We start from the raw sequence: 14,963 nt of genomic DNA, 5'->3' as shown, positions 1-14,963 counted from the left end.
TATACAACATATTTTACGTTATGGCACACTCATTGGCAAATTACTGTTCACTGCTCAGATCCTCTGATCAGGGCTTAGAATTCTCACCTTGAGGTAGGCATGAAGACACAAAAGTCAGGCAACCCCTGAAAACTACCCTTAATGGAGTCCAGGGTTTACAGCTTAAGCCCATGCAATCGATCACGTTAAGTGGCTGCTATCTGAGAATGTGCATCCTTCCTTCAGATCAAGTTACCTATACTGTCTATAAGTACAGCCTATATTCTTTCAGTTTAAGATCCAAACACAATAAGACAAATGAACATCTAAACAGAGAAAAAGGCTCAGATAAACTAGCCACAACAACCTGCAAGGAAATCAAAAATCAAGCTTGAAATAAACGACAGACTAGAGAAACTAAGGAAACCAAACAAAGAAACCAAAATGCTGAAAATGTGAAGGAGAAAACAGAAACCACTTTTTCCTGGTCATTGTATATCTGCTGTAAAGACAAGGGATCGGAAGAGTCCAGACATCTCACCTCACACAAGAATCACAGAACGGCAGACACCAACAGCATCACAACCACTCCCAGCTTTGACTCACCTTTTTATAATATGTGATACACAATCTTTAGACTCAGCATGAATCCTTACCTTTGCTTAAGATCTATGGCTGTATTTACACACCGTCAACTTCTTTGTTCCTTTCTCACAAAGAACAGTGTCTAAATTTTTCTTATGTACTGAAATTAAACAGTGAAGGTAGTAGCCCTGAATGGCATGTTCAACTTTTGCTTTCAATTCCAGTACTGCTTGCCAAGAATCCCAAAAAAACCCAACCCCAAAAGTCACAAAACTGATAATATTGTGTCTTCCTCTGGACAATGATTATTTTGACATGCGTGCGTTTGGATCACAAAAGAAACTCCTCAGCAGTACAATGCTTTCCTCTCTAATGCTACGAGATATTGTCTATATTCGGCTTTTAAGGAAGGTCTTAAAATAATAGTTTTCTCAATCACAATCCTTAAGACCAGACAACTTCTGCTATACAACAGAAAAGCTGTTTCAAAACATTAAGATTTGTTCTGCATATTAGAAGACTTACAATTTTGTTTCTAAAGTATCAGCAATGGAATTTTTCCCTACAGCGCCTGCAAATTACTAATTTTTTATTTTTAGAGCTAATTTAATATCTGACAAAGCAATGGTTAAAAATCACGCTCAAAGAACAGTTTTCTGTTGCTCATTAAAAGCACCTCTCTTTTAAGTGGAATTGAAAATAATATTTTTTAACTGGAGCTTGGCTAGTTGAAATGTCCCATTCTATTCACCTTCACTAAGTTATGGCCAGACACAGAGGTTTCTACACAAAATTTGGGTTGCTAAAAGTGCTGCAAAAAGATTACTTTTAACTTAGTTTTAACATACTGCAATATTCTAACATTTTTTCCTTAACATTAAGCAATCCAAGTATTTGCTGTACAGCCTCACAGTATCTATATAATGTGCCTATCAGCCTTGGTCCTGGCTTTCATCTGTAGATCAATATCACTGTTTGATACAGTCTATCTCTTTATTTCTACTATAAAAGCACCACCTGGATGTTAAGATCAAGGTCTGGATCAATGCAAGTCAAGCATTGTCCATTCTTAGGTTATCCCTTCAAGCCAGGCTTATGATGCATGCAGGACAAAAAAAAAAGGAAAGACATTTGCTGTACCTTCTCCATGAAGAAAGATGAGCTTTCAGGTTCTGAACTCATCCGCTTAGTTATTTGGGGAAGATTCTGAGCTTACATTGTATGGATATTGTGTCTAGCAGGTGGCTCAGTAGGTACCCAAAACCCATGAAGTTCAGAAACACATCTGAAGTTCAATTTCCAGGTAGAGGAACAAATGAACAATTTGGAAGTCTTTTATGATAAAAGGGTATTTCACAGTGCATTTATCTATAGATTCCCAGGGCTGAAAGGAGACTAAAATTGCAAATAAAACTGGTATTTTAAAAATATTAGATAAGATGGAGCTAGAAATGAGGCACTAAGTAAATAGCTCTCCCAACATAAAAAAAATGTTGTGCAACTGTTACGCCAGCTGACATGCCAGTAGCAATGTTACAGGTGATAAGATTCCTTGAGCTCATCTTTGAAAATTATCACTACAGGTTTACTTAGCGAGGTTCCAGCAAATAACAAATCATCTGCAGATATTCTCTTACTTATGGCTATACGCAGATGACTGCTACGACAAAAGCAAGAAAGGTAGAATACCTTCGTTTCCACTCTCTTTCCATAAATAATTAGATCAAGAAAACACATTCCTTTAATGGTTTCAAAGCTCTTGCTAGAGAAAAGTTTTCCTAGTCAACGGGATGTGTGCAATCCTCCCTATCCTCCACCCACCCGCACTTCCCCCAACTAGCCCATAGCTCTGAAGAAAAGATTTTTTTAAAGAAGACTTATCCTAGAGAGAAATAAATCACAGAAGTGGCACGGTAACCATGACAGTAAGGTGAAAGCTTAATGGAATCTTTGGACGTCTGGTTCACACTAAAAGCAAGAAAGCAGCAAATGAACCCTTCAGTTCCCTCCAGACCACTTGGAACAGACACTTGCCAGTCTGATTGTCTGTCCCCATGGCAGTGGCAGTCTTGAAAACAGAAGAGACTGTACCCAAGCCATAATTCATGCAATGTTTTCCCTTATTACACAGAAAAAAAGGGTGATTCAGAGGCAATGTAAACACAAACATGTATGGTAGGGGCATGCTTTTAATTGTGCGCCTCTTAGCGCAAGTCCAGTACAAACATTGAACAAGATTAAATCAAGTACAAATTTAAAACTTTTCTCGAAAAACGATTCATTCATTAAAGCCAAATTATAACTACTGTTATAATGACCTTTTCAAGGTCACTTAAAACATAGGAAAAAACACGGGAAAGACTATCCAACTCCTGAGCATGGACAGCCTGACTTAGTGTTGTTTTATGCCATGCAACAAAACATCGTTAGCTCCTCTCTAGAGGTAAAAATTGTCTTGCTGTTAGGAAGACAGCCAAGAGGTCAGAATCCGAGCAGGCAACAGAGGCTAAAAAACAACTTATACTATGAATTAGTTTATTACCATTAATGAGGAATTATAGAAATGTGTTCTAATACAAAAGTTCCTTTACAGCACATTCTATTGTGCCAAAAGAAGTATTTCTTTTTCTTCTAAGAAGCAAATGAGTGAATAAAAAAAGAGGTGTAATTGAAAATTTGTTCCAACGACATTGCTTCTAACGAGGTTAGGAACTTAGATTTCTGAAGTAAATATGGCTAGCACAAAATACAAACTTGGCACGTCCATGTGCAACATATCTCTGAGTAAGCAGATACTTCTATCTATTTGCAACCTTTTCATAAGGCATAAGACATAAAAAAAACAAACCAATCCAGATTTACTACCAAAATAAAGTACAAAAAAACTTGAAAGGCATTGAAAACTATCAAAACTTCATACAACTCATTTAGCCTCTATTATATTTACAGTTATGAAAACAGCCTGACAGAAAGAAAGGACAGCAGGGAAGAGAAAGCAGTAAATCTGTAACAGTAATTGAGTAATATATAACAGGCTGAATAAACAGGAAAAGAAAACAAAGAGCAGCTTGAACTGAAAGGGGGAGCTTAACCTTTGATACACTCGTAAATCTAACAAACGCTTAAAACTCAAGCAAACCTATGTTACCTCCACTAGGAACAAACTCTCAAATCTTTTTCAAGGACTGCTATAAAAGGATGCTCATACAGATGTTTTTCTCCCATGAGCAGTAAGAAAAGTTCAATTAAGGGCTCTCAAATAGAGTAAAACCTGAATCTGCCCTTCTGGCCATTATCTCCTTGTCATGAAAGCAGGTATAACACCACTGTCTTTTCAAAGCCTGTAGATGAAATACCTAGATCTGCTCATGGCATTTTCAGCTGCTATTCTGAACATCAATAGAGGCAAGAATTGTCAATTTATCTGAGCTTTTCTGCTGCTGCTTTTCTCTCCTGTTCAAAACTACGTTTTAGAAATAACACTGGAGGCAGGCACTGCATGGATTTAGAGGTTGGGAAGGGTAAGGAAAAGAAAAGCAGAGCCACTCCATAACCACAGCAGCCAGAGGCTAATATGGACCCTTCCCTTTTTCCTCACATACACACATGCCTCAAATATAGGTACGTGGGTGCAGGTATGGCTGGGTAATAGAGAAAATAATGCAGGGCAGCAGCTAGGAAGCTCTGCAGTAGCAATAGAAAAGAAACTTTACTCCCTCTTCTTATTTGCTGGTATAGAAGGCTGGGCTCAGCTGTGACTGTCCCATTTCCCAACAGGGATTCAGATACAGGAAGAATAATTAAGCCAAGCACGGCAATGAAACTTTGGAATTCACTGCAGCTAATTATGGGTTTGTGGGTTGTTTTTTTTTTTTTATGTTCGGAATAGAACAAACTTTCTCCCTTGCAGAAAGCTCTTTCGCCAAGAGGAGCCTTCTCTTAGCAGTTACATCCTTCAGCTACCTGGAGTTTGGTAACACTTCAAAATGTTTTGTTCATTTGCACAACCAAGAAATAGGAGGGTTTAGTAAACTGGAGAACATGTATGGCATTAAGCACTGGAAGGGAATGGGAAGTAAGGAAAGTTTCCCATCCTGAGCAAGAAGCTTTATATATATATATAATATATATATATATATAACCTATAGGTGCTATGTGACATGTGAAGAATGGATAGACAGTTTCTACAGAGACCACCATTATCAGCAAACAAGGCACCGTCGCTCATTACAGTAAAGTAAATGAAAGAGAAAAAAGTGTACTAAACAAGTGTTTTTCTTTATTAGATTGCAAGAGAAGCATCTTGACAGTTAATACCCTCCCTGAAAGGTAGGATGTAATAAAGAGGTTCCTCCCAAAACATGAACAACGCAGTTTTAGTTTCCCAAACAGAAGCACTGATCATCTCCGGCTAACACTCCTTGCAAAACTAGGAAAACATGCTTTGAGTACCTACCTGCCACTGTGTTCTTCTGCTCATCTTCCACATCTTCCTCAGTGCATACTCTCCTCCATCCTCCTCAGAAAGCAAAGCTCCTTACCTTCAGGAACAGGGTTGCATTTACTACCTCCCAAGATGTCAGTGCTGCTGCTAGTGCCCAAGCCTGACTGCTTATTCACTGTGTGAGGGGAGATGGGTGGTACAAAGCACAGCCAGAAGTCCCGTCCCAGCTTTCTCTGGAGCATAAACCCAACCAGCAGTTTCATAGCCACCTCTGCTCCCACTGACAGTGGAAGCTCCCTCCCCTTTGTCCTACTTTAACTTGAACTCCCTCATTGGTTGGCAATTTGGGGCCCAAAATGAATGCTATTATTTCCTCCACAAACTCATCTACACAAAAAAGCTTCTCCACTTTCTTCTGCACACTCAAAATCTCCTAAATCCATGTCTTACTGGACTCTTTCAACAGGCAAAGAAGGAAAGATGATATTTCTTCAAAGAAAGCTGGCTTGCCGAGTGATGGTGGTAGTACCAAAGCTGTTTTGGGTGACCCATTACTCCCATTAGAAAGCCCCTGCTCTTTCGGAAAATGGCACAGGATGTCAGCATTAACTATAAAGTAGGAAATAGAGAACAATACTTCTTACTAATCTTTAAAACAATTATAATCATAACCAGCAGTCTGCTCTGGGGAATGTAGAGAAACTTTCCTATACAGCTATGCTGATGAATAATTTGCTGTAATTACTACACTCCTATATTCACCCCCTCATCCTTTTCAACATTCATTATCACGTGTTTACACCCAGTATTTTTCACTGCTGAGTTTTTAACATATTAACATATGATTCAGTGCCAGAAGCATATCGACTTTTACAACAAGATCAACTTGACAAGATTTCTTAAATTATTTCTTTATTGCTGTAAGCCAGGTGCATCTTGGCACTTTGTAGTTATTTAGGTATTTAGTCTATTTAGGTATGACAAAATTGTTTTAATGCTTTCCATGACAAAAGAAAGTTATATAATATCCAAGGAATACACATCAAGGACTAGTATAGTAAATGCTACAGGCATTGACTTTTAAAAATTATTAAAAACAACACATGGTTTTTTTTTTTACAAACAAAATTTTAGATCAAAATCAGATGAAAGACAATCTAAGTTAGAAAAGCCTTGCAGTCTGCATGAAACAACAACATTCCTCATTTAAAATAAACTCGGTAACCTCATCTGAGCTCCTAGGCCCCAATCATCAACTTAAAATATGGAACATCTTCTATACACAGAAATGCACCACTGAAATTTCAGCAGTGCATCCACATGGATAAATTCACAGGCCTTTACAAGGCCTAAACTTTGAGCCAGAAACACGATAAAGAAAGCATTTGTACCTTGGACTAGAAGAATTACACAATTTCTCTGAAAACACGACAACAGATATTAATTCTTCTTTCTTTCTTCAAGCCTATGTTTGAGCTCCAGCAATTTATGTACTGACTTGCACCTGAATTCCACCTTCCCTCAAAGAGCAATGACTTAAATGCTGCTGCAGATATGTAATTACTGGTAAATATTTTTCTTCACAGCAGGTGTTAGGACAAGTCGAACCCAACAAGCAAGCAAATGTTGTGCAAATACCAACATTTGCATCCTTGAAAATAGTCTTGCAAAATGTGTGTCACTTTACACCAAACACCTCCAAAATTCCCATTTACAGCCACCAGAACAGTGTTGTGGGTCAATTTTTTATCTGTGTATAGCAAACAAATTACTGTCAGTATTTATCTTTACCCAGTAAGATAATACAAGTATTAGTGTGAAGCCATTCTGCTAATTATAAACAAGGACAGGGAAGAACTACCAAAAGTGATTTCACTGTTTTTCAGCTTACCTCCAAGATAATACAGGTTTTTCTTCTCCATTAAAATCAAGTGAATCTCTTTCAACAGCATATGTATGTAGAAGGGATGAAGTGTGCGTGTGCACAGCAAGCTCGTTGTTGTTCCCTTGTGCTACTGGTGACATCAGTAAGCCTACCTATTTATAATCCCACCACCTGACCAAACAGCCTACAGAGTACATCTAGAGATTTGTATAGCCATTAATCCCGACATATGTACTCCAGCCAATTCAAAACAGAGTATTAACTAGCTTTCTTATGCCTTCTGTGGCTTTAAATCATAAAAAGAATCCAATCCTATTTTCCATGCCCCTTTTATTCTTGCAAGACAAGTTTAATGGGAAGTTTTGGAATTAGGACTCTTCCTTCCCTCCATGCTTCTTAGCTTTCCCTACTTCTCTGTCTGTAAGATAAACAGATCAAGTGAGCAAATTTTAGTGATCAGCAGAATGGTTAGGCAGCAGAGGCAAATACCCATTCACATCCAGTTAATTTGATAAATCAGCAGTACCTACAAAATTATTGAAACTTAAGATCTTGACAAATCAATTTCATAAAGTACAATATTTACGCTATCAGGAAAACAAAAAACCACTTATCAGTGTTTGGAGTAGGATACTTCACAGAAGCTTGATCTCTGTCAGTTAAAAACAGAAGCTGCTTAAAACTCAGTTCACTTACCTCTTCCCAAAAATCAAACCTAACACACACAAACATGTCAGGACTGTTTACAACTAAGTCTGCTCAGGGAATGGGAAGCAATGCAGTCAACAAAGTGCTTAATGCTTGCTCTTGGGAAAACACTATCATCAACAGCAACATCCTGCAGGTTCCTGTCATTGGTAAGTGTTGCTCCTAGATCTGTATCAGGCCACAATGTTTTGAAGTGGCTGGTGTCCCGCTTCAGTGAGAGGGTAACACCTCTGCGGGAGCATGTGAGTGTGCTGAGTGAACATTACTGAGGATTCCTTATCTAGCCTCTCTTACCTGAGAAGTCTTGCCACCAGCATCCACTCCCCATTACAACAGACAAAGCAGAAATGTCAGTTTTGTGTAAGGCCGAATGAAACAATCAGATCAATCTGCCGTGTTCCAAGTCAACTGCACTCTGCAACCAAACTTCAAGAGTTAGCAATACAAAGAATAGAAATCCCTGAAACAATTTCAATTGCTTCAAAAGGTGTGGACAGAGATAATGCAGATGCAGCTGAATCACCAGTAGTAAAGGTTTCAGTGCAGACAGGGTATCAGTGTTGCCTAAAATACCAACCAACACATTCCATATGGCTAGTATGGCCTACACAGAACAAAACACTTGGGAATTCCACTTGGAGGCACTAATTATCCTCCAGGTCTAAGGGCTGTACCTAGAAATAGTCAATTAATATTCACAATAATATCCGTTTTGTTTGGCGTTTTTTCGGGGGGGAGGGTTGGGGTTTTCTGTTGTTGTTTGGTTGGTTTGGTTTTTTTTGTCTGTGGTTTTTTTTTAGTCTACCGGTATCTTATGGTACTAAATTTTACATACTGTTTCTCTACTTAGCAATTCCCTTCTTATGGATTTCACATATGAAGCAGTAAATTTATCACTTGAAAAATCATGTGGTTTTCATTCAGGGAGTCACCAATGCAACTTAACACTATTGACTGCAATAAGCAAGTGTCCAAGATGGCAGATAACCTGAAAGGAAAGAAAATAAAGTTTTTCCATTTCTGCAAGTACGTGCCTGGCTGTTTCCCCTGCATCTCAGAGATGGGTACTTTACTTTTTCCCCCACCGATATCACTCAGCCCAGGCTACTAGCATTTTATTTTTTTTTCTAAGTTCCTAGAACACTTGTGAAATGTAAAACGTTGAGAACTAAAAAAAAGAGGGTGCAGGAAGTGAGCTTAGGCAGGGTATTAAAGGTATTTCGGGAAATAAAATAAAAATTTAGGGGAAAGGTATTAGAATGTTTTTCTAGAATTATTTTAGGATTAGAATTTTAAAATGCTTCTCATTTTTCCATAAAGCATGTACTTAAATTACGCATCTTGGCAAGGCTGTATTAGCAAACATTCCCTAAAAAGAAAATAAACTATATTAGCAGCAAAAGGGAACACGTGAATGGATCAGAAACATGGAATTTATTTTATTTCTTGCATGTATGCTCTTTGATCCACAGAATTGTTTCCAAGACCAAAAAGCTATGAAAACTTACAGATACTACTGAGGGGAGTAAAACAAGAGCTTCCCAATATTAATTATTAGATCTTTAATACCCTCAGATTCACTTGTCCCTGATTACCCAAAGCATTGAGTAAATACTCAACTGCACCAGCAGAAGAAAATAAAACAACTAAACAAAAAAGCCCTCCAAAAGACCAATAGACTGTTAAAACTCAACAGATGTGCATCAGTTACTTCATACGGAAAAGCTGGTCAGAATTACTATCTGTTTTTTAAAAATCCCCAATAGGAACCTATCTGTGAAGCTGGGAGCTCTTTGAACCCATTGTCTCTATTGTTAGACTTTTTCAAAAACTATCTGATATTCCATCTAACCCAAAAATAGCAATGATTATTTTTTTTTAAGTAATATCCATGGGAAGCTTGAGTCTGAAAGGAGCAAGAATAGCAGGAAACCTGGATTACTAGGGTAAGAATAGGCATTCTTCCATATTAAATACCTTCTTCATTAAATACTCTATTCCTCCAGTTGCTTTCCACCTACTGAGATGACATCTCATCTGTGATGGATCAACACAGTCAAGTCTCCAGGGAAAGGCAAATAGTTTTGTTCTACCAAAAAGAACTGGAGAAGAGAGCATAGACAGAGGCTTCCAAATAGCTTGGAAGCAGACCAAGAACTTGTTTTTTCTTATGCAAGTCACACATCAACAAGGAAAGCTGATTATATATTGTACAACCACTTGACATCAGGGGGGTGGGGGTGGGGTGGGTGAGGGGAGCTAATTATTTTTCCATTATTTAACATTTGGTTTAAGAATTTTATGCAGCATCATTACAATTATGTCACATGTTCTCTTTTCACTTACTTGGAACAGTCAGAGGACAATAAACTAGTACATGTATAAATGGTAAACATAAGAACATGAGAGCCAAGAGACCACGTCAATATATCCTTATATGAAATCCATATCACACCTTTAGCCACCCTTGTCTATCCTCTCTGAACCTTCTACAATTCTACTACCTTCTTTTGGAGATGACAGAGACCAGAACTGCGTACTGCATTGTCATTATGGATTTATACAGTGGCATAATCACGTTTTCTCTTTTCTTCTCTACTTCTTTATTAATACACATGCCAAACTGATTATTACATTTATATAAAGTGAATTTAATCTCATTTTATCATCCATTTATTTTTGTAAAAACCTTCTGCAAGTCTTTAGAGTCATGTCTCCTCTCATTACGACAAATAACAACTTTTTACTGTCACCAAACTGCCACCTCATTATTCGGCTGCTTTTCTAGATTAACCACATGTTGAACTAAGAGTTCCAGCTCAGATCCATGTGGAACTCCAACATGGCCTCCCCTCACCTTCACAGCACACCGTTTCCCGTATCTCTGTTCTTATTTTGGAGCCATGCAAGGTCTACTGTCTTACTGCATGTTTGTTTCTTTTTTCTAAAAGGCTTAAAGTTAGAGACTACTAGAATCCTTCTGAATGACTAGAAAGACTGTGTCAGCTGGCTTTTCCTCATCCACTTGGTCAGCACAGAGCTTAAGATTCTTTTTATATTTTTACAGTATAAAGACATCTACTCTGTAGACACACTGCTGTATCAGAGTTCCTTATTTTAGTCTAACTGTGCTTGTTGCATCACAGCCCGCAGAGAAACAGATCTTAAGTTCAGCCACCAAATTTATAGTTTATCTTGAATGCTACAGTAGCACTTAAGAGCCCTCCCGAAAGCTGTCCTAGTCACTGTGCAAATTCAGAATATAAAGAGTACTTACTCAGAAAACTTTTGGGAACAAAAGGACAAGCCCATATTTTAAGCTGCCTGTCCACAGAGTGACTTCCCTTAAACTGCTGCATAACCCTTTCACCGTTCTATCTCAGTTATACCCCTTTATCCTCATTTTCATGTCATAGATCACTCATCTCCCTACTCAGCACAAAAGGTAATATGCAAGCATTAGCACATTTTATGACCTTACTGAGTCACATTTCATCTCAGCTGCTAAGATCTGCCTCACTATCCCAAAGCTGTTTTAGAATTTTCTTCTGTGCCAATTCTTTTCCTCAGAGCAATTTTTGTAACTTTTTCCATGGGACCACTACCTTTTTCTCACCTGAGGCACTACCTGCATTACACCTACGATCATCTGACAATTAAGAATCCATAATATTCATTGGTAAGTGCACAGTAATACATCACAACATCCTTCCTTTTCAAGGTTAAAGAGAATTACAAATCAAGGAACTTTGGAAACTCTGTAGGAATTAAGCTCTACAGAGCAATACAAGGGTTAAGGTAAATGCAGCAGCAAAAGCCCCAGGGTCTTACGACAGCAAAATGCTTCAATTCATACCCACTATTCTGAAAGAATATTAATAGATGTTATCCAGAAGTTTTTATTTACTTAAAACCAAAAAGAACTGTAAATTCTAAAACAGTCCTCTCAGCTTCTGAATTTTGGCAATCCAGACGTATTTGAAAGAATATGACACTGAAATTGAGGGGTCATTAACTGCCCAGAAATTACCATTTTGGAAAGTCAGCACCTCTTCCTCCCTGAACACTGCAGTTACAGTATAGAAATTGTAAACAAAAAAAAAAGAAATAAATACATCATTTAAGGGGAAAATGACCAATTACTACACCGGTATTAACACCATGGCACTAGTGGTTGCCACAAACGAAAGATAAGAAATAAGAGGCAATTGGGGTTGTTAACTGGGGGATTTTCTTTTTACTATTTTTTGTGTCAACTTGCTATGGCCAGAGAACAGATGGTGTATTATGTTTTTCCTGCTTTGACACAATTTAAAAACAAGCTACAGATGGCTATAATGAAATCCTCATTAACACACTTATATTTTCACAGTTTAGTATAGCAATAATGAAACTTTCAGGTCTGGAATTTCCTGTTGGTTAATTAGTGGTTAGGTTAATAGCCTGAGGAAGTGCACAAGCCAGAAAGTTTCCTTATTGTTTAATCATATAACTACGATATTCATGTTTCTGGGAAAGCTCTCAAGACAGATTTAATGTCACAGTAAAGGTACCTTTATAACCGTCCCTCTGTTTGTGAAACAACTGTATTATTTTATTTAGCAGCGTGTGTAGGCAGGAAGGCCACAAACAGGCCTAATTCAGCTGCCTCTAGGAAGTTTCAGCTTGGTTTTATTTTAGAGATACTAAATTACACTTACAGAATTCTTCAAACACACACTACACCAAACACTCTACAGAAAAGTTATGATTAACAACTCCTGGTCTACTGCTACAATGTTACCATAAAATCACTGATTAAGTAATTCCTTTCATTTTTATAATCCCAGTTTATAATCATCCACAAAAACCTGAACATGACACATGCTTAGCACCACACCAACATAGCACTAAATCTAGGATATAGAAAAAAAGAAAAATCACCACAAATCTTGTATTCAGGTCACTTCCATAAATGAAGCTGCTGCTGTAACACAGACAGGCATAATACTAGCTGTAAATTAAACAATATGATTAAAATAATAGTGAAGGATGTGGCATTCACAGCTAAAAGCCCTCTGGGGGTTAATAATCCACACACTAGTTACTAACTGATGACATTGCACCTTCCTTACTACAAGATTACAGCTGCAGTGCACAGCCATACCCACGCCCCGCTCAGGCTTTCAGTGGGTGGTACAGGCATATCCCCAGATAACCAATACCTGCACTTAGTGATGTGGCACAAGAAAACCAGTAGCTCTGCAGAACTACGTCCCAAAATACTATTCAATCTTGGTGCTGGATTTTTCTGGGGCTTTTTGTTTCTTTCTTTGTTTTAACTACCATCACCCAAAATCTACATTGAGAAAATGCAGCACTCTTGTGCAAGTAGTATCATTCTGAGGTACCAGGCAAAGTCCAACGGAAACAAAAATACTGCTTTTTGAAGTGCTAGTGGTTCAAAAGAGGATAGCTACTGCCAAGCCATCATGAAAGGAAAAATGTGGAAAACTTGACTTGTGACTTAAGTTACATAGTGAAAAAGAGACGATATCCAACTCTTAAAAAGTTGTAATGCTAAAAATAATCTATTAAGCCCCCAAACTCATGACAAAGAACTGTAGGGAAGGAGAATTCGGATTTTCTAACAACCACCTTATTATTTAACAAACACATTATTATTATGACTATTCTGTAAGATTCTGGAGCCCTCCCATTTCTTCACCATTTATTTAGACAACATTAAGGAGAACTGAAACAGTATTATCTTCTTAACCAGCGGAAGCCATGCACAACAAAGACTTTCTGGAACACTAAATGTCACTATGGGATTCAACAATCAAATGAACAGACAACTGGAAAAAACCCGCAGTGTTTTTGGAGATCTGAGAATTACTCAGAGTTACTGTGCTTCCTTAAATCTGTCTCAGAGGCCTAGAAAGTTAAACAAAAAATGACAGACAAAATAAAGCTCCCACGGTGATTTTCCTGCTGGAAAATCCCATGCTTGAATTCAGAAACTTTCAGATCCAGTTTCACATATGAGTTCTTATATCCATTCCTTGACAGAATAGTCTGTACTTTGACAGATCTTTTTATGGCACTGCTCTGTAAGGAATTTTGACATAGATTTAAGCAGGAGTTGAACAAGTCTCTTGTTCTAGATGTTTATACATAGTATAGCACTGTTTTTAAACACCTGCACCTGTGGTCGAGTTTAGCAGCACTCGCTCTGCTCTTCCCAAAATGTTAAAAAATGATTGGAGTGTTTCAATGCTAAACAGTTCGTGAAGCAAGGACACCTTGTGTTTGCTTCATCTAGCACTCCCTCACTCTGTTCTGCAGAACTGTATCTGGTGATGCTCTCTTGATCTTTGGAGTTCCTGTGCTTATCAGATGATAAATTAGAAAGAAAAGGAAAAAAAATAAATAAATAACAAAAGCAAACACTATACTACAGCTATAAACTCTATTATGCAAGTTTCATGTACTTCCTTAAAGTGAAGTAAATGCATGACAACGGAAAAATATAGAGTTAATTGCACTGGGATCGAAATTTGTAATGAAAAGCCTTTCCCTTTTTAAAGATGACATCAAACAATTCAGATCAGAGTTTCTTTTACAGGAGCTGAAACTGATTTACAGGAGGGCCTTTGTTCCAAAGGGGTAAGCAGCTACCTACAGAGCAAAACCCCACAGCTGTAAAGACGGCACGTGGGAAACAACATGCCTCTAGGTTCCCTGCTACCCATGAAAGGAATGAGGAAGAAAAATACAATGTACAATGTTCTTACTTTATATGTACACACAAGCTCTTTAATTCAGATAAGCACTTATCTTTGGAATCAACGCCATGGACAACTAAATTTGACTATACCAAACCAATTTCTGGAAGAGGCGGCTAGTCATGTTCGGGGATTCTCTCTAGCATTCAAAAGAAGAAAGCTCGAATCAACAAAGTTTAAAAAAAGGAAAGAAAATACACCTCCCAAAATACAGACTTCATTCTAGATATAGCAGAGACAGTATGGTACTATTAACAAAGTCGTTCAAAATATCTCCAAGACCAGGTAACAGGTTAGCAACCTGAAAGTAATATTTACACCATTATGATTTAAATTTTAAAAAGGAAAAAAAAGGGCTCACAACTGCTACAAAAACAAGTGCTTCAGTTCCTGCCATAAGCAATCATGTGGGCATGTGGGGGGAGGGAGGAGAATATATTTTACATTGGCAAAAAATTGACAGAGCTTCCATCATGCTAATATTTTGCTGGAACACCCACTTGAAAGCAGAAACCTTCCATGCATCTCAACAGTAGCTCATAGGCTCCTTGAAACTGCTACTAGATAAACCAGATATTCAAGAAACTAAGTACAA

The 14,963-nt window shown here is 37.8% G+C and overlaps 1 protein-coding gene across 6 annotated transcripts in view; it reads right to left on the bottom strand.

Annotated features, from left to right (window-relative positions):
• The window catches only part of COBLL1 (cordon-bleu WH2 repeat protein like 1), an 86,197-nt gene that overhangs the window by 43,650 nt on the left and 27,584 nt on the right, over window positions 1–14,963 (bottom strand). For 2 of the 6 annotated variants that reach the window (XM_065670538.1, XM_065670541.1), the window contains exon 1: window positions 5,021–5,276. The exons of 3 other annotated variants lie outside the window; for them this stretch is intronic. The gene's annotated coding sequence lies outside the window, so the exon portion shown is untranslated. Of the gene's footprint in view, window positions 1–5,020; window positions 5,277–6,399; window positions 6,501–14,963 lie in introns of those variants that run through there. One more of the 6 variants, XM_065670539.1, reaches the window with a different exon arrangement.

Source organism: Lathamus discolor, chromosome 3 (assembly GCF_037157495.1).
Source record: "Lathamus discolor isolate bLatDis1 chromosome 3, bLatDis1.hap1, whole genome shotgun sequence".
NCBI classification, from domain to species: domain Eukaryota; kingdom Metazoa; phylum Chordata; class Aves; order Psittaciformes; family Psittacidae; genus Lathamus; species Lathamus discolor.
The sequence above is the reverse complement of the archived record's forward strand: the minus strand, read 5'-3'. Positions and strand labels throughout refer to the sequence as shown.